We start from the raw sequence: 21,257 nt of genomic DNA on the forward strand, positions 1-21,257 counted from the left end.
ATCTGCAGAAAAACTGATAGTGTGTCTGGGGCTTTAAGCTATATGTCAGGAACTCTAGTCAGGAGATGTGTCCTCTGGAGTCCCTGAGAAATGTAAGAAGTCAGCATAATGATACTTGAGTTATCACTTTTAGATAGACTGATTATTATTTTGTTTATGGGGAATGCATTTGCACAGTAGAGTAAAACCTTGGTTTGAGAGTAACTTGGTTTGAGAGCGTTTTGCAAGACAAGCAATTTTTTAATACATTTTGACTTGATATACAAGCGATGTCTTGATATACAAGTGGCGTCATATCACAACTGAGTATAAAAGAGAACAGAGATGCCTCTAAGTATAGCAATATGGTTACATTTAATCAGGGGCGTTGCTAGGTCGACAAAAGATCTGGGTCTAGAGCCCATAGCAGCATAGTAAAGAAAGTCAAATGCTCGGGCAGGCATGCACATGTATACGCAGTAACATACGTGTGTGTATCTCCCCAGAGAGCCTTCTCCTTGCATCAGGGTCCCCAGAGAGCCCCCCACTTACATCAGGGTTTCCTGAGAGCTCCCCTTACATTAGGGTCCACAGAGAACCTCCCCCTTGCACCAGGGTCCGCAGAGAGCCTCCCCCTTGCACCAGGGTCCGCAGAGAGCCTCCCCCTTGCACCAGGGTCCGCAGAGAGCCTCCCCCTTGCACCAGGGTCCGCAGAGAGCCTCCCCCTTGCACCAGGGTCCCCAGAGAGCCTCCCCCTTGCACCAGGGTCCCCAGAGAGCCTCCCCCTTGCACCAGGGTCCCCAGAGAGCCTCCCCCTTGCACCAGGGTCCCCAGAGAGCCTCCCCCTTGCATTAGGGTCCCCAGAGAGCCCCCCACTTACATCAGGGTCCCCAGAGAGCCTCCCCTTGGGGACCCCTGCAGGGACTCGGGGCTATGGGCCCCAGATTCAGGGCTGTAGACCCAAAAGCCACCCCTGAGTGATGCCACTGCATTTAATGAAGGTACAAGATTTAGAAACTCGCATGGTTGATGATTAAAAGAGGCATATCTAAGTATGCAGGCATCCGGGGTAAAGCTGTCCACATAGACCATCCTCCTCACCGCCATTCACGTTATCCCTTCCACTCTGCACTCCACGAGTGGTTCAAGCCTTGCTTTCAGAGCGCTCTACTGCAGGGTAGTCTTCCCGGTCACGATTGCAGACTGACAGTGGTGAGAGCTGGCCGTGCTGGGGATGTTCTAGGTGGACAGCTTTACCCCGGATGCCTGCATACTTAGATGTGCCTGTTTTAATCATCAACCATGTGAGTTGCTAAATGTTGTACCTTCACTAAATGTAACCATATTGCTACACTTTAGAGGCGCCTCTCTTCTCTTTTATACTCTGGAGCTCCTGCTGGATTTTGCTTCTAATGCCCTTGTGGAAGCTTCCATTTGTGTATGGACATTGTATGGTTACACAACACATTGCTATAATCTTTTTATATGGACTATAAACTGAAAAGGACTTATGAATAAATGGTTGTGGAACAAATCATTTGGGTTTCCATTATTTCTTATGGGGAATATTTGCTTTGATATAAGAGCGCTTTGGATTACAAGCATGTTTCTGGATCGACTTATGCTCCCAATCCAAGATTTTACTGTATATACCATACGTGATCACCATAGGAAAGTGGAGATGTGGAGTACTGGATCTCCGCACAACTATCTTCCCTGGTGGGGATTTTCAAGGTGACTCTCTAAAGAACAGGAGGCTTGACTCAAGGTCATGGTGGAAAGGACATAGTAATGAGGTGAGGTCCTGGTGGAAAGGGCATAGTAATGAGGTGAGGTCCTGGTGGGAAGGGCATAGTAATGAGGTGAGGTCCTGGTGGAAAGGGCATAGTAATGAGGTGAGGTCCTGGTGGGAAGGGCATAGTAATGAGGTGAGGTCCTGGTGGAAAGGGCATAGCAATGAGGTGAGGTCCTGGTGGGAAGGGCATAGTAATGAGGTGAGGTCCTGGTGGGAAGGGCATAGTAATGAGGTGAGGTCCTGGTGGAAAGGGCATAGTAATGAGGTGAGGTCCTGGTGGGAAGGGAATAGTAATGAGGTGAGGTCCTGGTGGAAAGGGCATAGCAATGAGGTGAGGTCCTGGTGGGAAGGGCATAGCAATGAGGTGAGGTCCTGGTGGGAAGGGCATAGTAATGAGGTGAGGTCCTGGTGGGAAGGGCATAGTAATGAGGTGAGGTCCTGGTGGGAAGGGCATAGTAATGAGGTGAGGTCCTGGTGGGAAGGGCATAGTAATGAGGTGAGGTCCTGGTGGAAAGGTCATAGTAATGAGGTGAGGTTCTGGTGGGAAGGGCATAGTAATGAGGTGAGGTCCTGGTGGGAAGGGCATAGTAATGAGGTGAGGTCCTGGTGGGAAGGGCATAGTAATGAGGTGAGGTCCTGGTGGGAAGGGCATAGTAATGAAGTTAAGGTCCTGGTGGGAAGGGCATAGTAATGAGGTGAGGTCCTGGTGGGAGAGACATAATCACAGAGCGGGGTTTAAAGGAGCAGCAAAACAATCGCTGTCTCCATAAAATAAATAATAAAGCCCCTAAAGTCTGCTATAATTTCTCTCCATTTATCCCTGAACACAATTCCGACAGATGGAATATTAACCGGGCTTAGGTTTCACTGCGTCTTCATCAGTGTTACATGGCTGAGCGCCTTTCATTTAGTACGGCCCGGGGATATTACGCACACCTCCCCGTACAGAATAAACTTTGCCCACCGCACACTCTTTTTGCCTTTGAATCAGCAGAAACTTTCCTTGTGTTGCTCATTCTTGCGGTAAACCTGATAGCATTTCAATTAGAATATGCAGATGAGGCTCCACGTTCCCCACAGGAGAGCCTACACTCCCCAGAGGCGACTTGGCTCCATCTTGTCAATGCATTCCCTTTCTTCCATATTATCAGTTGCCCCACTTTACTCATCATACCAGTGCTCAACCTGCAAGGGCAAAGTTTAATATGATGCTTAGTGCGTAGTCTATGTACAAACATTAGACCAGACATGTCATGAGATGGACCTGAGAGCCAGGATTGTAATTCACAAATGGGCCAGGATGAGGACAATGCTTACCCTATTGGAAAAGTTACAACCCTATTGTGCAAAGGGACACTCCAACTATAATCATGTATTTACAAATATGTATCTAGCTGCTGAACTTCTATATACGACTAGCGTTTGGTCGATAAGAGGAAAAAACTTATAGGACAAGTGCTTTATTTTTTTTATTTTTTTTTGGAGATATTAGAAAATGAGCGAGAGTTAACCACTTTCAGACCGGACCATTTTGCTGGTCAAAGACCAGACCACATTTTGCGATTCGGCACTGCGTCGCAAAAAGTTGGCTCCCAAAAAATTGACGTTCTTTTTTTCCCCCACAAATAGAGCTTTCTTTTGGTGGTATTTGATCACCCCTGCGGTTTTTATTTTTTGCGCTATAAACAAAAATAGAGCGACAATTTTGAAAAAAACGCATTTTTTTTTACTTTTTGTTATAATAAATATCCCCAAAAAATATATAAAAAAAAAAAAATTTTTTGTCTCAGTTTAGGCCGATATGCATTCTTCTACATATTTTTGGTAAAAAAAAATCGCATAAGCGATTATTGATTGGTTTGCGCAAAAGTTATAGCGTCTACAAAATAGGGGATAGTTTTATGGCATTTTTATTAATAATTATTTATTTTTTTACTAGTAATGGCGGCGATCAGCGATTTTTATTGTGACTGCGACATTATGGCAGACACATCGGACATTTTTGACACATTTTTGGGACCATTGTCATTTATACAGCAATCACTGCTATACAAATGCAGTGATTCCTGTGTAAATGACACTGGCAGTGAAGGGGTTAACCAGGGGGTGGCAGTGTAGGGGTTAAGTGTTCCTAGGGGCGTGTTACTAACTGTGGGGGGCTGGGCTTTGTGTTAGTGAACACTATCTCTGCTCCAATCACATGGAGCAGAGATCAGCGTCACTTGTTGCTAGGCAGAACGGGAAGATTCTGTTTACAACGGCATCTCCCAGTTCAGCCGCTCCGTAAGACGATCGCAGGTATCCCCGCAGCAATCGAGTCCGCGGATGTACCTGTACGTCAATATGCCTGCCCGTGCCATTCTGCCGACGTACATCGGCGTGCGCCGGTTGGGAACTGGTTAATATCTGTAAGGTGTCTACTGCTGTCTGTGACCACACTGGGGCACAAAAATTGCTTTTCAATAGATCAGCCTATTTATTTTAGGAATTAAAAAAGAAAAAACACTTGCCCCACTTTGGGGCAACAGAGCACACCTCAATGCATGTACAGTGCCTTTAAAAAGTATTCATACCCCTTGAAATTTTCCACATTTTGTCATGTTATAACCAAAAACATAAATGTATTTTATTTGGATTTTATGTGATAGACCAACACAAAGTGGCGCATAATTGTGAAGTGGAAGGAAAGTGATAAATGGTTTTCAATATTTTTTATAAATAAATATGTGAAAAGTGTGGCGTGCATTTGTATAGCGCCCCCCTGAGTCAATACTTTGTAGAACCCCCTTTCCCTGCAATTACAGCTGCAAGTATTTTTGGGGATGTCTCTACCAGCTTTGCACATCTAGAGAGTGAAATGTTTGCCTATTCTTCTTTGCAAAATAGCTCAAGCTCTGTCAGATTGGGTGGAGCGCATCTGTGAAGGACAATTTTCAAGTCTTGCCACAGTTTCTCAGTTGGATTTAGGTCTGGACTTTGACTGGGCCATTCTAACACATGAATATGCTTTGATCTAAATCATTCCATTGTAGTGCTGGCTGTATTTTTAGGGTTGTTGCCCTGCTGGAAGGTGAACCTCCGCCCCACTCTCAAGTCTTTTGCAGACTCTAACAGGTTTTCTTTTAAGACTGTCCTGTATTTGGCTCCATCCATCTTCCCATCAACTCTGACCAGCTTTCCTGTCCCTGCTGAAGAAAAGCATCCCCACAACATGATGCTGCCACCACCATGTTTCACGGTGGGGGTGGTATGGTCAGGGTGATGTGCAGTGTTAGTTTTCTGCCACACATAGCGTTTTGCTTTTAGGCCAAAAAGTTCAATTTTGGTCTCATCTGACCAGAGCACCTTCTTCCACATGTTTGCTGTGTCCCCCACATGGCTTCTCACAAAACTGCAAACAGGACTTCTTATGGCTTTCTTTCAACAATGGCTTCATTCTTGCCACTCTTCCATAAAGGTCAGATTTGTGGAGAGCACAATTAATAGTGTGGACAGATTCTCCCACCTGATCTGTGGATCTCTGCAGCTCCTCCAGAGGTGCCATGGGCCTCTTGGCTGCTTCTCTGATGAATCCTCTCCTTGCCCGGCCTGTCTGTTTAGGTGGACGGCCATGTCTTGGTAGGTTTGCAGTTGTGCCATACTCTTTCCATTTTCGGGTGATGGTGAGATGTTCAAAGCTTGGGATATTTTTTTTATAACCTAACCCTGCTTCTCCACAACTTTACCCCTGACCTGTCTGGTGTGTTCCTTGGCCTTCATGATGTTGTTTGTTCACTAAGGTTCTCTAACAAACCTGTGAGGGCTTCACAGAACAGCTGTATTTATACAGAGACTAAATTACACACAGGTGGACTCTATTTACTAATTAGGTGACTTCTGAAGGCATTCGGTTCCATTAGGTTTTAGTTAGGGGGTATCAGAGTAAAGGGGGCTGAATACAAATGCATGCCACACTCTTCAGATATTTATTTGTATATTTTGAAAACCATTTATCACTTTCCTTCCTCTTCACAATTATGTGCCACTTTGTGTTGGTCTATCGCAAAAAATGCGAGTAAAATACATTGAAGTTTTTGGTTGTAACATGCCAAAACATGGAAAAATTCAAGGGGTGTGAATACTTTTTTTCGAGCTGTGTACAACCACATCTGTGTGCTGTTGTGCAGGATGATTTGTGTAGGTGTGTTGTGATGCCATTCAGAATAACTGTCACTGCACCTTTTTACACACACGTAGATGTGAGTCTGCTCATAACGGACCCACAAGGTAAGGCAGGGAGATGCACACAACACCATTTCCTTTATCTGCCTTACACTGTATAGCATTTGGAATGAAAAGCTTTATGTCAGCGTATTTTAAAGCCAAGACTGAAACGTGTTTGTTTTTAATCACTCGCTCATTTGCATTTCGTTTTATTCATCCATCCATGCAGATGCAACCTGTAATGTAATACATGCAAATCCTGAGCGCTGCGCTGTGTGTTGCCATAGAAATGCAACTCTGAGATCTCTGTGTTTGTTTTCTACAACTGTCGTTTTGCAACAGCTGGAAGATGTAGAAAATCACGCGGTGGATGAAGTGAGGCCGGCATCTCTGCAAAGTACTAATATGCCGTTACACACAACGTTTTATTAGAAAGATGCATTGGGGCTTGGATAGAAATGATCCCAGTGATTGCCTATATGAGGCACAGTGACAGATGAAGTCACACCGCCCAACATTCTGAGATGGGAGAGAGGGAACACCTACTAGCAAACGTATGTAGGCATAGGACACGCCCCTTGCCACACCTCCATAAAACGGTTTCATTTCCGGGGCATGCCGAAAATGTAACACTCCCATTGGTTGTGCTCTCAATCAAACTGTTAAACCATCCAATGGCTGGTGTCATGACTGATCACATGTGCAGCATCACGGTAGTTTTATATTAAACAGAGGCAAAGATGGCAGCTTCCTTGGCTGAAAACGATAGGGGGGGTTTACTTACACTTTAAAAGGAGAATTACCGTCACCAAAAACAAAAGGTTAATTAACCACTTAAGTCCCAGACCATTTGGCTGACCAAAGACCAGACCACTTTTTGCGATTCGGCACTGCTGCGCTTTAACTGACAATTGCGCGGTCGTGCGACGTGGCTCCTAAACATAATTGACCTCCTCCCCCCCCCCCCCCCCCACAAATAGAGCTTTCTTTTGGTGGTATTTGAGCACCTCTGCGTTTTTTATTATTTGCGCTATAAACAAAAAAAGAGCGACAATTTTAAAAAAAAAAACGCATTATTTTTAACTTTTTGCTACAATAAATATCCCCAAAAATATATAAAAAAAACATTTTTTCCTCAGTTTAGGCCGACACGTATTCTTCCACATATTTTTGGTAAAAAAAATCACAATAAGCGTCTATTCGTTGGTTTGCACAAAAGTTATAGCGTCTACAAAATAGAGGATAGTTTTATGGCATTTTTATTAATATTTTTTTTTCACTAGTAATGGCGGCGATCAACGATTTTTTTTTTTTATAGTGATTGCGACATTATGGCGGACACATTGGACAATCTTGACACACACATTTTTGGGACCATTGGCATTAATACAGCGATCAGCGCAATTAAAATTGCATTGATCACTGTAAAAATGTCACTGGCAGTAAAGGGGTTAACACTAGGGGGCAGGGGAGGGCTTAATATGTATCCTGTTTTGTGTTCTAACTGAAGGGGGGGCGGGACTGTATGGACAGACGATCTGTCAGTTCCCTGCTCAGAGAACCGGGGCAACACACATCTGCCGGTTTTCTGTGTGCCCCGATCGATGGCGGGAGACCGCCAGGCACTCGCATCGGCTCGGGGAGTGAGCGGGAGGCGCACGCGCCCCCTAGTGGCCGTTTATGCTACCGACGTAGCATAACGGCGATTTGCGCAGCCGCACCATGCTGCCGCAGTACAACAGCGGCGGCTGGTCAGTATGCGGATAAATCCACAAGGGCTTTTTTTTTTTTTTACCACTACTATTCCTTTATATTGGCTTTTCAAATTTACAAATGCAGCAATTTAGAAATTGGATGAAAGGTTTAGCGCTGCGAAAAACTTTTTGAAAGATAAAAAGGGAATTTTATATACATCTATATAGATCAGACCCAAATGAGGGACAAGTGAGGAGGAATGAGGGACAGAGGGACATTGTTCCAAATCAGGGACAGTTGGGAGATATGGATGAAGTTAGCAGGTTTCTTAGTAAACAAACCCACATAGTCCTCGTGATTGGCAGTTCATAGTGTTCACATTATTGGGAACGACGCCTATTGGCTGTCAATCATTAGTGTAGACCACGGGCCGTCAGCATGATTTTAGGACTAGCAGCATGTTTTTCACGCCTAGCACTACATCAGGACCTAGATTAGCATTGTGACTGTGCAGGACTCCATGCTGAGGAACATTCATCTGCAGGCTGCAGTCAGGAGCGGGAATGGAATCTGATTATCAGCAGATCCCGGAGGGAGGAGAACGAGCTGGTCTGCAGAGAAGCTCATGGACGTGGTGGGCAGTGTCCACGCATAAATGGGAATCAAGTGCGAGACGGAGATATAACTAGTGTTCATAATGTAGATATCACCTACGTCTTGTACGTCACTACGTTCGTAGTTGTTGGCCAACATTTGTGTGACTGTGTGTATGCAAGACAAGTTGGAGCCAACAACCTTCAAACAAAAATCCATGGTTTTGTTGTCAGAAAGTCCGATCGTGTGTTCGGGGCATTGCAGTTTGCCACAAGTATACGTCTGTCGTTTTTCTGTGTACCAGTGACCGCGCACCCATTCTATACCATGTAGCATAGCTGGCTACTGGAACAGGAAGTCAAGTGGATTTTCCTGTTGGGGACACGCACCCCCACAGGCATGAACCACAGATGGGACGTGGATCTATTTCTCAAATGAGATCATCCTATCCCATCTTTAGTTTCATTGTCACCTGCCTCAGTATCTGCCTTTTTGCCCCAGTAGGTCCCCTCTGTGCTTGTTTTTCTGTCTTCTGTTTTTTCCTCTTTTTTCTCTCCTCCTTCTTTTTTATTTATTTTTTTGATCCTGCCATAAATGTAATCCCTCTCTTTTTGATCCTGCCATAAATGTAATCCCTCTCTTTTTGATCCTGCCATAAATGTAATCCCTCTCTTTTTGATCCTGCCATAAATTGCATCCCTCTTCTCTGATCCTGTCATAAATTGAATTTTTCTTTTTTGATCCTGTCATAAATTAAATCCCTCTTTTTTTGATCCTGCCATAAACGTAATTCCTATTTTTGATCCTGCCATAAATTCAATCCCTCTCTTTTAGATCCTGCCATAAATTCAATCCTTCTCTTTTTGATCCTGCCATAAATTCAATCCCCCTTTTTTGATCATGCCATAAATTCAATCCCTCTCTTTTAGATCCTGCCATAAATTCAATCCCTCTCTTTTTGATCCTGCCATAAATTCAATCCATGTTCTCTGGTCCTGCCATAATTAGATTTTTTCTTTTTTGATCCTGCCATAAATTGAATCCCTCTCCTTTTGATCCTGCCATAAATTCAATCACTCTCTTTTTGATCCTGCCATAAATTCAATCCCTCTCTTCTAGATCCTGCCATAAATTCAATCCCTCTTCTCTGGTCCTGCCATAATTAGAATTTTTCTTTTTTGATGCTGCCATAAATTGAATCCCGCTCTTTTTGATCCTGCCATAAATTTAATTCCTCTCTTCTAGATCCTGCCATAAATTCAATCCCTCTTCTCTGGTCCTGCTATAATTTGAATTTTTCTTTTTTGATCCTGCCATAAATTGAATCCCGCTCTTTTTGATCCTGCCATAAATTGAATCCCTCTCTTTTTGATCCTGCCATAAATTTAATCACACTCTCTTTTAGATCCTGCCATAAATTCAATCCATGTTCTCTGGTCCTGCCATAATTAGATTTTTTCTTTTTTGATCCTGCCATAAATTGAATCCCTCTCTTTTAGATCCTGCCATAAATTCAGTCACTCTCTTTTTGATCCTGCCATAAATTCAATCCCTCTCTTTTTTAATCCTGCCATAAATTCAATCCCTCTCTTTATGTAGCATTTTTCTACACACTTCTTCTTGGCTCAACAAATTAACCTTTTTTATATTGCCTTCGCCCCCCCCCCCCCCCCCCCCCCTTCTCATGTTGGCTAAAAAAACAGGTGTAGTCACTAACCACTTGAATAATTGGTGGTATCAATTTAAATATGAAAATTTTCTGTGACACTAACCTGATGGGCCAATGGAGTTTGCATATGTGTATGTGAGTGTATGTGTAATATATATATATATATATTGCCATGTCTGTTTTAAACCAGCTACGACTAAGGCTATTGCCGAAACGCGTCAGCTTTATTGTTTTATTGTCACTCTGATGTACCAATAAACGACACTTCAAGGATTACAGTGTTGCCGGTGTTCTGCCGTATAGTGTCCCGCCATCAAATAGTGTCAGCCCCGTACTGCGCATGCGCAGTAAGGAGCAGACGAAGCTTCGGAAAATCTCCGAAGCTGAACGGCACCTGCGCCGTAAGTGGAGGTGGTAGCCCCACCATCCAAGCGGACATAGGGTTGTGAATATTAGAGGGCCCCTCACGGGCGAGCTGCGCTCGCCACGCTTCACTCGCCACGCTTCACTCGCCACGCTTCGGGCTCGGCCTCGCTGCGCTCGGCTCTTTTTTTATTCCTACTCTATGTCCACTTGGATGGTGGGGCTGGAACCTGGACTCACAGCGCAGGCTTCGTTCATCCTCGGCTATTTTCGGAATCTGTGTTGCTGTGTACTGGGCATGCGCAGTACGCAGCGGACACTATCGGATGGAGGACTTTATATGACAAGACACCGGTTCTTCTTACTACTGTAGCATAGGTGGCATTGTTGTCCCCCCCTACGAAGGAAGGCCCAGGGGCTGACATTTTTTCATCATTTTTATGACAAGGAGCCTGGAGGTAACAAAAAGGGCGAAGAATGGGACATAACACAACGAGGGGAATTTATGAAAACTGGAGCAGCCAGAATCTGGAGCAGAAGTGCGTGGAAAACCAATCACCTTCTATCCCCCTTTCTTTTTTTTTTTTTAAAGCTCTATCCCCCATTTTTTATTTACCCAACTCCGGGCAAATAAAAAATGATTCCCTGCAGTGGAGTTGCACCTGAACTGCAAGAGTTAATAGCTGGGTTTGCCCAGGGAGAGGAGAAACCGTTTTACTTACCGGATCCTCCGCTACTGCACAATCCGCGATAAACTTTCCCCGGCTTCCTGTTCTGGTCTTGATGACCTGGGGGAGAAGAAGCTGCGGAAAGCGGTTTAGCTGAAGGGAGAAGGGGGGGATCAGTTAACATTGATTTGCCTTGGACCTTATGTGAGGCGCAACACACACAGCCAATCAAAACTTACTATACATCAGAGGTGTCAAACTCGATTTCATATTGGGCCGCATCAGCATTATGGTGCCCTCAAAGGGCTGGTTGTATCTGTTATGCCCTGTACATATGGTCGGACTGGATTACGGTATGTTGTCAGAAAATCCGATTGTGTGTGGACTCCATCTGACTTTTTCTGTTGGGAATTTCCGACACACAAAGTTTGAGATCTGGATATAAACAAAATCTGATAGTTTAAATTCCGATCGTGTGTAGGCAATTCTGACAGACAAAGTGCCATGCATGCTCAGAATAAATTGCGAGACAAAAGCTATTGGCCTCTTTATAGTCCCGTCGTACGTGTTATACGTCGCCTCGTTCTTAACGATCGGATTTTCCGACAACTTTGGGCGACCGCGTGTATGCAAGACAGGTTTGGGCCAAAATCCGATGGAAAAAATCAGACGGATTTTGTTGTCGGAGTGTCCGATCGTGTGTGCGGGGCATAAGACTATATAAATTTATCATGGGCTTTTTTTCTCATAGGTTCAGGAGCTCAAACACGCCTACTCCCCCAGCGAACTGCGTTGAATAGTGGGTGTGGCCAAAGTGTACTAACATTGGGAGGATCTTAAAGGGGCAATAAATACCTGGAATTCAGTGATGCAATTTCAGGGGTGTACTACAGATAGAGTGCGGCTTGCCACGTGATGCCCCCCATTCCACACCGCACCTGCATCTCCCTTGTTGCCAACGTAAGTGCAGGGCGGGCAGGGATCTGTGAGAACCGCTAAGAGGAAATCTGTCCTTGTAAACACAGAAGGTTTCGTGTTCACAAGTAACATGGGGGAGCGAGTTCCAGAGTTCCGCCACCTTCCGCTGAAAAAAAAGCCTTGGGTACGCGGGCAACATTAAATGGCCTTGCGGGCTGGATTTGGCCCATGGGCCTTGCATTTGACATGTGGGATACATGATTACCAGTTTACTGATAGGTGATTTATATATGTGTGTGTGTGTGTGTGTGTGTGTGTGTGTGTGTGTGTGTGTATGTATATGTATATATATATATATATGTATATGTGTATATATATATATATATATAATATATGTGATATATATATATATTATATTAAAAATATATAAAAAAAAAAATATATATATATATATATATATATATATATATATATATATATATATATATATATATATACATATATAGATATATTTATATTGTGTATGTATGTATGTATGTATGTGTGTGTGTGTGTGTGTGTGTGTGTGTGTGTGTGTATATATATATATATATATATATATATATATATATATATATATAAAATATATGTGAATATATTTATATTGTGTATGTGTGTGTGTGTGTGTGTGTGTATATATATATATATATATATATATATATATATATATATATATATATACACACACACACACAAAGTTGGGAGAATGATATTATATTAAAAAAACAACCCCACACCATAATGCCCCCCCCCCCCCCCCCCACCAAATGATTTGGAGGGGTTGCCCAATACTTTTGGCAAAATAGTGCAGAGTCCTGACCTGGAAAGATTATGAAGAAATATAGGGAAATAAATCCACCAGAAGAGAAGGAAAACCAAACCACAATATCCACAGAACAGTTAAGAAATAAATAACTAGCACCAAAAACCCACCATGAGTAAAATGGTGGAAGGAAGAGCTGAAAGATCTCTGCTGCCGCACATCAACGCAGTCTTATGATGGTAATAAGAGAGACAACCTCAGCCTGGGCTCCCACCAGGACACACCCCAACATGTTTCGTTCACCAACCCCCCCCCCCCCGAGCTTATTCATAAGGATCATGGAGCAACACATTGGTGCTAGAGAGCCAAAATGTTGCTTCATAAACTCTTGATAAAAAGAAGAGAAGATTCCACCCCCTTCTGTCCCTCCCATTTGTACCCCAAATAGTTACCGCCAGTCGCTCCAGATGCCACGTGGGAGGAGGCGCACGCATCAACCAGCGTCCTCCACCACGGGAGCAAGATGGTGCCATAAGGGCAGATCTCTGCAGGGATGCAATTAGATGACACAATGCACATTGGCGTGATGATGCTGTGCACGCAACCTTGGCTACGATGCCGTGCAGGCCCCACCCATCAAAACTTGGACAGCGAAAAGAGTTAACCCTCCTAATAACATTGCAGCTCCCGGGATAGAGCAACCCCAACTGCCAATCCCAAAAATGGAAGTGCCACATAAATGAGCGTTCTACATGGTCCAAATAGTAACATGAATCTAACATTTCATCATTGCATCACGGTATCTTTATGGAGAACCAGAAGGTACAGCAGACTTATGCTGCGTACACACGATCGGAATTCTCATCTGAAAAAGCTCTGACGTTTTCCTGACGGAATTCGGCTCAAGCTGTCTTGCCTACACACGGTCACACCAAATTCCGATCGTTTAGAACGCGGTGACGTACAACACATACGACGGGACTAGAAAAAGGATATTCAGCAGCCAATAGCTTCTGTCTCGTAGTTGAATCTGAGCATGCGTGATTTTTTGGAGTGTCGGAATTCCGATCGTGTGTACGTAGCATAAGAGTGGGCAAAGGTGTCTTCCACCTATATCAATACAACAAAACAAATAAGATTGTGTTCACCTGTATATAAAGGAGCAATTAAAGTGGTTGTAAACCCTTACAAACCACTTTGACCTACAGGTAAGCCTAGATTAAGGCTTACCTGTAGGTCCAAGAAATATCTCCCAAACCTACACGGTTTAGGAGATATTTGCTGAAAGACAGCCACCGCTGTCTACGGCGCATTTGCCGTAGACAGCGGCACACGGGCGCACTGAGCACGCCGCACTTAACGGCGATATGCCGCAAGTCGCGGGTCCCGTGCGCATGCGCGGGAGTGACGTCATCGCAGCTCTGACGAATGACGGCGCGGAGCAGCGAGACCCACCGAGAAGATGGAGGCTCCGGACTACATGGGACAGCAGTGACTTCGCTGGCTCCTGTGTCAGGTAAGTGACACATAATGGACTACTATGCATCGCATTATGCTTTACCTTTGCAGGGAATCAAAGAGGAAGTAACACCCATCAGGGTTTACTTCCTCTTTAAAACGTGCAGTGCAGGCACAGCGGATCATTTTTTTATTTGCCCGGAGTTGGGCTTTAACTGAACAAGCTGAAGATAGAAGCTGATTGGTTGCCATGCACGGCTGCTCCAGTTTTTATCAATCCCCCCCCCAATGTGTTCAACAACATGCATTTCTTCTACATAAGATTTTAGATAGAATTGAAGTCAAGGGAGGACTACTGAGACCAAATAGAGATCTATAACGGGGATTTAGTAATATGTACACTGTAGGCCCATCGTCAGATCACTTGTTCCTGTAGAAGGAGGGAGCTCCAAAAATAACCAAGTATGACAATCTCATAATTTATTTCAACCTGATTGATGAGTAAGATATTCCAAAAATGACAGCTCCCCGGGGATGATTTTTTATTGCAGTTCAAGATCATTACTTGAAAAATCAGAAGCTAAGATTACCCTAATATCATTTCAGAATGTCGAAGATCACTCTATGGTCAGTCTATATTGTGTTTTGTTTTTCCTTTTTTTTATATATTTTTTTTCTTTTTTTTTTTTTTTTGTTGCGCTGGAAATGATCCATGTATAAATGATCGGGTGACATCCTCTGCGCTGTGCCCGTACAGCAGGAAATTCTCTTTGTGAAGGCAGGAAAAAAAAGGAAATATGAGTCTGATTGTGTTTACTGACATTTAATAAAGTAGCAATCTATCGCTGCTTAATTCTTCAGCGGGATCTGGCACATCCTGTACGCTGGCCGCCTGCTATACTAAAAGAAACGTACAGTGCGTTACCTCGATTTGCTGATTTAATTGCACAATTGCTCCGTTGTGTAATTGTATTGTTTCTGCAAAGGGAGCAGTAATTTTATTTAATGGCCTGTTAATCAGAGCCCGTGTTTCTGGATGCCGTGAGATGGGGAAAGGTCACCCAGCCCCCACCACGTGCAGGAGATTCGGTGAACACTCAGGACGTGGCATTAAAGAGGTTGTAATTGTGTCATTTTTCTTTTTTATCTTTTGTGTTTGTCCAATGTAATGATGAGAGGGTACGTGTGCAAACATGTTTAGTCTAATAGGCCTTCTTTTTATAGAATAGTTCCTATTCTTGTACTGCCTACCATTCTTAAAGTGGAACTAAACCCTTCTATCCTTTTCAGCCATGGAAGCTGCCATCTTCGCTTCTGTTTGATCTGCAACTGTCATGGTGCTGCACATGTGATTAGTTAGGACATCAACCATTTGAAGGTTTGACAGTTTGGTTGAGAGCACAAGTAACTGTGACAGTTAGCAATCCGCACGCATTAACCGCTTAAGGACCGCCTCCTGCACATTTACGTCGGCAGAATGGCACGGCTGGGCACATCAATATACAGGTACGTTGCTCTTTAAGTGCCCAGCCGGCATGCACGCGACCCAGTCCTAAGCTCCGTGAACGTGGCCACAGGACCAGCGGACCCGATCGCCGCCGGTGTCCGGCGATCGGGTCACAGCACTGAAGAACGAGGAAAGGTTTGTTTACACTTACGTGCTTCCTACTGAGCCTGTCGCTGATCGTCTGTTCCCTGTTATAGGGAAAGATGATCAGTGATGTCACATGCCAAGCCACGCCCCCCAACAGTAAAAAAAAAAAAACACACACACACATACACACGTCACATTTAACCCCTACACTACCACCTAGTGGTTAACTCCTTCACTGGCAGTGTCATTTACACAGGAATCAGTGCATTTAAATAGCACCGATTGCTGTATAAATGACAGTGGTCCCAAAAATGTGTCAAAAATGTCCGATGTGTCCGCCATAATGTAGCAGTCACAATAAAAATTGCAGATCGCCACCATTACTAGTAAAAAAAATGAATAAAAATGCTATAAAACTATCCCCTATTTTGTAAACGCTATAACTTTTGCGCAAACCAATCAATCAATAATCGCTAATTGCGATTTTTTTTTTTTTACCAAAAACATGTAGAAGAATACGTATCGGCCTAAACTGAGGGGAAAAAAAAAAAGTTTTTTTTAGATATTTTTGGGGGATATTTATTATTGCAAAAAGTAAAAAATATTAATTTTCTTCAAAATTGACGCTCTATTTTTGTTTATAGCGCAAAAAACAAAAACCAGAGGTGATCAAATACCGCCAAAAGAAAGCTCTATTTGTGGGAAAAAAAGGACACCAATTTTGTTTGGGAGCCACGTCGCACGACCGCGCAATATTCAGTTAAAGCGACGCAGTGCCGAATCACAAAAAGGGGCCTGGTCCTTTTGGCTGCAAATTGGTCCGGGGCTTAAGTGGTTAAAGGAATGGAACTGTTTTTTTAAAAGATTAAATCAATGGGTTTAGTTTAGGCTTGTGCAATTCGTTTCGTAAGAATCAAAATTTGGCCGAACTTTGCATCTTTCGGACATTCGGATGCATCCGAATGTCCGAATAAAAAAAATAACGAATACGAAAGAAATATAACGAATGAATTCTAATTAATTCATCATGATTCGGTAATTCTTTAAAGATCTAATGAAACAAAAGGTCACTCAAAATAAATCTTATAGTCCAATCAGCTAATTAATTTTATGCCTGAGGTTGGATTACTGGCAAAGTGCATTCCTGAGAACTGAGTGAGAGGGGTCTTGTATTGTATTTGAGCCGAGGAGAAGAGACGTTGTCATTGTGTGTATTAAAAGATTCAATAAACAAACGACTTTTCAAACTACAAATCATTATCACGAATGTCTATACATACATAAATAGCGAATTTCAACGAATACGAACGAATGAATTCAACTCTCTACGAATAATAACGAATTATCCGAAAACGTATTAATGTAACATAACGAATATAACAGAACGAAATTATGTATTTTACGAATGACAACGAACCAAAACTAAACAAAATTTTCCATTGTGCACAAGTCTAGTTTAGTTCCGTTTCCACTTCAATACCGGGCCTATTCTGGCACTTCTCTCCTACATGTAAAATTCATAATTTTTTTACTAGAAATTTACTCAGAACCTTCAAACATTATATATATATATATTTTTTTATATATATATATATATATAATTTTTCAAATGCCCTTTTTTTGGACTAAATTTATAAAGTAGTGGTATGGCGCAGTGAGCAATAATCCTCGTAATGCCCTGTGGGGAGTTGTGTTATCTCTGTTGTAAATCGTCCCCTAAGGTAAATATGATATATTGTATATTTTATAGGTACAGAAGGTGTCAGCAGTCAGCGATCTAGGTTTCTTTTCAAACACTTAGTAGCCAGCAGTAACTGCTGTGCTGAAAATCCCAGCTGTTTACAGAGCTCAATAGCGCAAACTCTGATTGGCACACATAACGGATGAGTCTGAACAGTGTCATAGCCCTACTCTCCCCTCTGTTTTTTCTTGGTGTCTTATGGATGCACACTGAAATTCAACATTTAGATGTTAGTTTTTATATTTTTCAAATTTAACCCCCACACCTAGTCCTTAGGGCTCCATATAAATTTAGAAACAAAAACAGTGAGCAGTTACTGCTAGGCTTTCCCATAAGGAAGCCTGATATACCATGTGTAGCGGTGCCCCCGCGGGGTTGCTGAGTGTAGTAGATCCACCTATCACCCTGCTCAGCCAGGCATTCACCTCCAGTCACAGTTTACTAGACAATGAACAGTCCATCAACTTGTTTTTGTTGTTTTTATTGAGGGGAATAACCTTGGATGGGGAAAAGGGACATGGGATGCCCAGATAATTGATCTTTTGAACAAAAGATTATTGAATCTCTATTGGCAGTCTCTAAAGCTCCTTAGCCCCTGTACACACGGTCGGAGAATCTGTCGGAATGTGTCCTATCGGACCGTGTCGTCGGATAATCCGACTGTGTGTGGTATGCATCGGACTGATTCTGTCGGAATATCCGTTGGACCCAATTTTCCAACATGTTGGAAATATTTCCCGACCAACTGGGCCGATCGGACATACTCCGGTCATGTGTAGAGAATTTTGTTCGGACCAAGTGCCACGCATGCTCAGATCAAATTCCTACATCAAAGCTATTGGCTACTAGCCTGAATATAGTCCCATCGTAACGAAATTACGTTGTCATGTTCTGAAAGATCGGATTTTTTGCCAACTTTGTCCGACCGTGTGCATGCAACAGTTTCGGACAAGATCCGCCCGAGACAAAATCCGACGGGCAAAATCCGACGGATTTGGTTGTGGAAATCTCCGACCGTGTGTACAGGGGCTTACTCTTCCAGCATATTTCTTGAGTCAACTCCACTTTCTCCACTTCACAGTCCTAGATTCCTGTCACAGTCAGCACATGGTTAGGCCTCACTCTGAATAAATCCCAACTGTTCAATATCCACCATTTGCTGGCAGGGGTCTGGAGTCCCCTTTGATGTAGCAACCAATAGCAATAAAAAGAGAGTTTTGTGCTAACTGAATCTTGGTGGACTATTGATCCCAGAAAGTCCCTTGCAAGTCCTGCCAACCTTCCTGGCTGCATCAACTTCACACACGGTCGGACATTCTGACAACAAAATCCATCTGATTTTTTCAGACGGATTTTCTGGCAAACTTGTCTTGCATACACACGGTTGGACAAAGTTGTCGGAAAAAATCTGATTGTTCTTAACGAGGTGACGTAAACCACGTACGTTGGGACTATAAACGAGCCAGTAACCAATAACCGTGGTCTCTTGAATTATTCCGAGCATGCGTGGCACTTTGTCCGTCGGAATTGTCTACACACGATCGGAATTTAAACAATCGGATTTTGTTGTCAGAAAATTTTAGATCCTGCTCTCAAACTTTGTGCGTCAGAAATTCCGACAGAAAAAGTCAGACGGAGCCCACACCCGATCGGATTTTCCAACAATGCGATCCGATCGCACATTTTCCGTCCAGAAATTCCGACCGTGTACAGGGCATAAAACCAGCGACATCACAGTCTCTCCCTTTGGCTCTACATCCACTCCTGGCATCTCCACACTGTGCCTGTCACTCACCGACCCCGGCATGGATCCCTCCTAGTGACTTGCCCGGCAGTGTTCCCTGCTGTCCTCTTCCTGCTCCTGTTCAGGGCACCCCGAGATAACGTTGTATGAAGGGGTTCCTTCCCAGCTCCCGAGCTCCAGGCTAGGGTTTCCACATTATCCTTTTAAACCCGAACACATTAATTAAACAGGTTCTGTGGCTTATTAAGATGGTAATTAAACTCACTTGGTGCTTTATCTGCAATAAATTAGCCTCAGAACCTGTGTAATTCATATGGGATGAGATGTTAACCCTACTCCAGGCCTCAGGTCACCCCCCCTCCCAAGGGCTCCCTCCAAGGCCACGACAGCCTAACACTTCATCACTAGTTCTTCCACCCAAACTACAGCCCCCCCCCCCCCCCCCAGCAGGCTGACCATGAGTATGTATAGGAGACCTGCCCCCTGCCAATCCTAGTTGGGGATTGGTCAGGGCTCCCAGATGCACTCCATGCCACTCCAATCCTCTGCCCTTCCTCTTTTCCAGAACCTTCTAGAAACAGAGGAGATGCCAGAGAGATGAAGTACATGTCAGTCACCTGCTGCTACTCTCAAACCACACTAGAGTTGCCACCTTTTCTTCAAGCCAAACCCGAAACACTTTAGCGGCCTTAGACACCTTTGGGTGCCTCAAGGAGAGTAGTAATGCGGTGAGCATAGCGTGCCGCAGCAAATGGTGGGCGTGGCGAGATTACTCTTCCCGACATCATCACCCTGCCCTCCAGTGATGCCAAACCTGCCACCAGGCGGCCGCTGCAGCTCTCAGAAGGCAACAGATTTGTGTGTGACTATCTTAGTTACTTGGGTAGCCACAGCCTGGTCTGAATTCAATAATGTGTTCGGGTTTCAGTCCGCCTGAAACCTGGACACCTGATTCGAAACCCGAACTGTCTGGGTGAATCCCGTACAGATGGCAACTCTAAACCACATCCCAGCCCCCAGATCAAAACAAACAGGCCTAACTCACAGCTAGGCCTGCCTAAATTTTACCTGCACTGGCTGTAAAAACAAAACGCCTACCTCTAGCACATCCTACCTAAAGTAGAGGGTTCTACACATGCAAGCACAGTGTCATTGAGGCTCCCCCAATTAAATATTTATTTCTGTCACAATTTTTTATTTTATTTTTTTGCAAGTAATTAAAAAGACAACACGTTTAACATGAAAACAATGTATGCAAAACTGAGTAAAAATCATTAAAAAAAAGTTGAATGTGGTTATATCTGGATGTCAATAGTTGTGGGCTGAGTTTATTGAAGCTGCCCCTGCAGGGAATGTGAAATATATATAGGAATATTTGCATTCAGCACACCTGACTGGCTCCTTGTGCTGCTTCTCCTCTCTTCTAGTCTGGGCTCGACTGTACAGGGAATTGAAAGAGATTAATTCCAGGTACCTGCTTGCATTTAAAAATACACTGAATGATGTACTAGTGAACAGAGATCTGCATTCATCTGTGTCTATTATTATTTCCCCGGAGTTTAGTTTTTGTACATTTTTGATATTTGTAGGTTTGCTTTGCTGGCGTCGGTACGCAACGCTGGTGCGCCATTTATTAATTTATTTTCTGAAGGACCTGCTTTATGTGTGTGTGCGTTGTATTTTGTGATAGCCGCATCACATGTCCTCAGCGTGCTGCTATGGAAACCAGAGAGCATCGCTAGCGACAGAACCCTCATTAACTAGTTTAAATATACATGATGCTGGCAGGCTCAACACAAAACCATTTTTCAAAGGTGCGAGCGAGGAGGTCTGAGAGAGGCACTTTGCTTCAGATGTATTGTTGAAAGACGCGACGTAATTATTCTCAGTAAGAGAGCAGATCAGGACTGACATCTCCAAGACAAAAGACATTATTTGTTTCTTAAACTGTAATTTAACTTAACCTCTTCAGGTATCCAAACAGCTGCTCTGACACGGGCAGTCCCTTAAAGGAAAACTCCGTCTATAACGTGT

At 43.6% G+C, this 21,257-nt stretch overlaps 1 protein-coding gene across 1 annotated transcript in view; it reads left to right on the forward strand.

Moving 5' to 3' along the window:
• CDH4 (cadherin 4) overlaps nt 1–21,257 on the forward strand; it is a 1,072,466-nt gene that overhangs the window by 762,410 nt on the left and 288,799 nt on the right. The gene's annotated exons all lie outside the window — the stretch shown is intronic.

Source organism: Lithobates pipiens, unplaced genomic scaffold, assembly GCF_037356315.1.
Source record: "Lithobates pipiens isolate NorthernLeopardFrog02 unplaced genomic scaffold, aLitPip1_a1.2 Scaffold_28, whole genome shotgun sequence".
NCBI classification, from domain to species: Eukaryota; Metazoa; Chordata; class Amphibia; order Anura; family Ranidae; genus Lithobates; species Lithobates pipiens.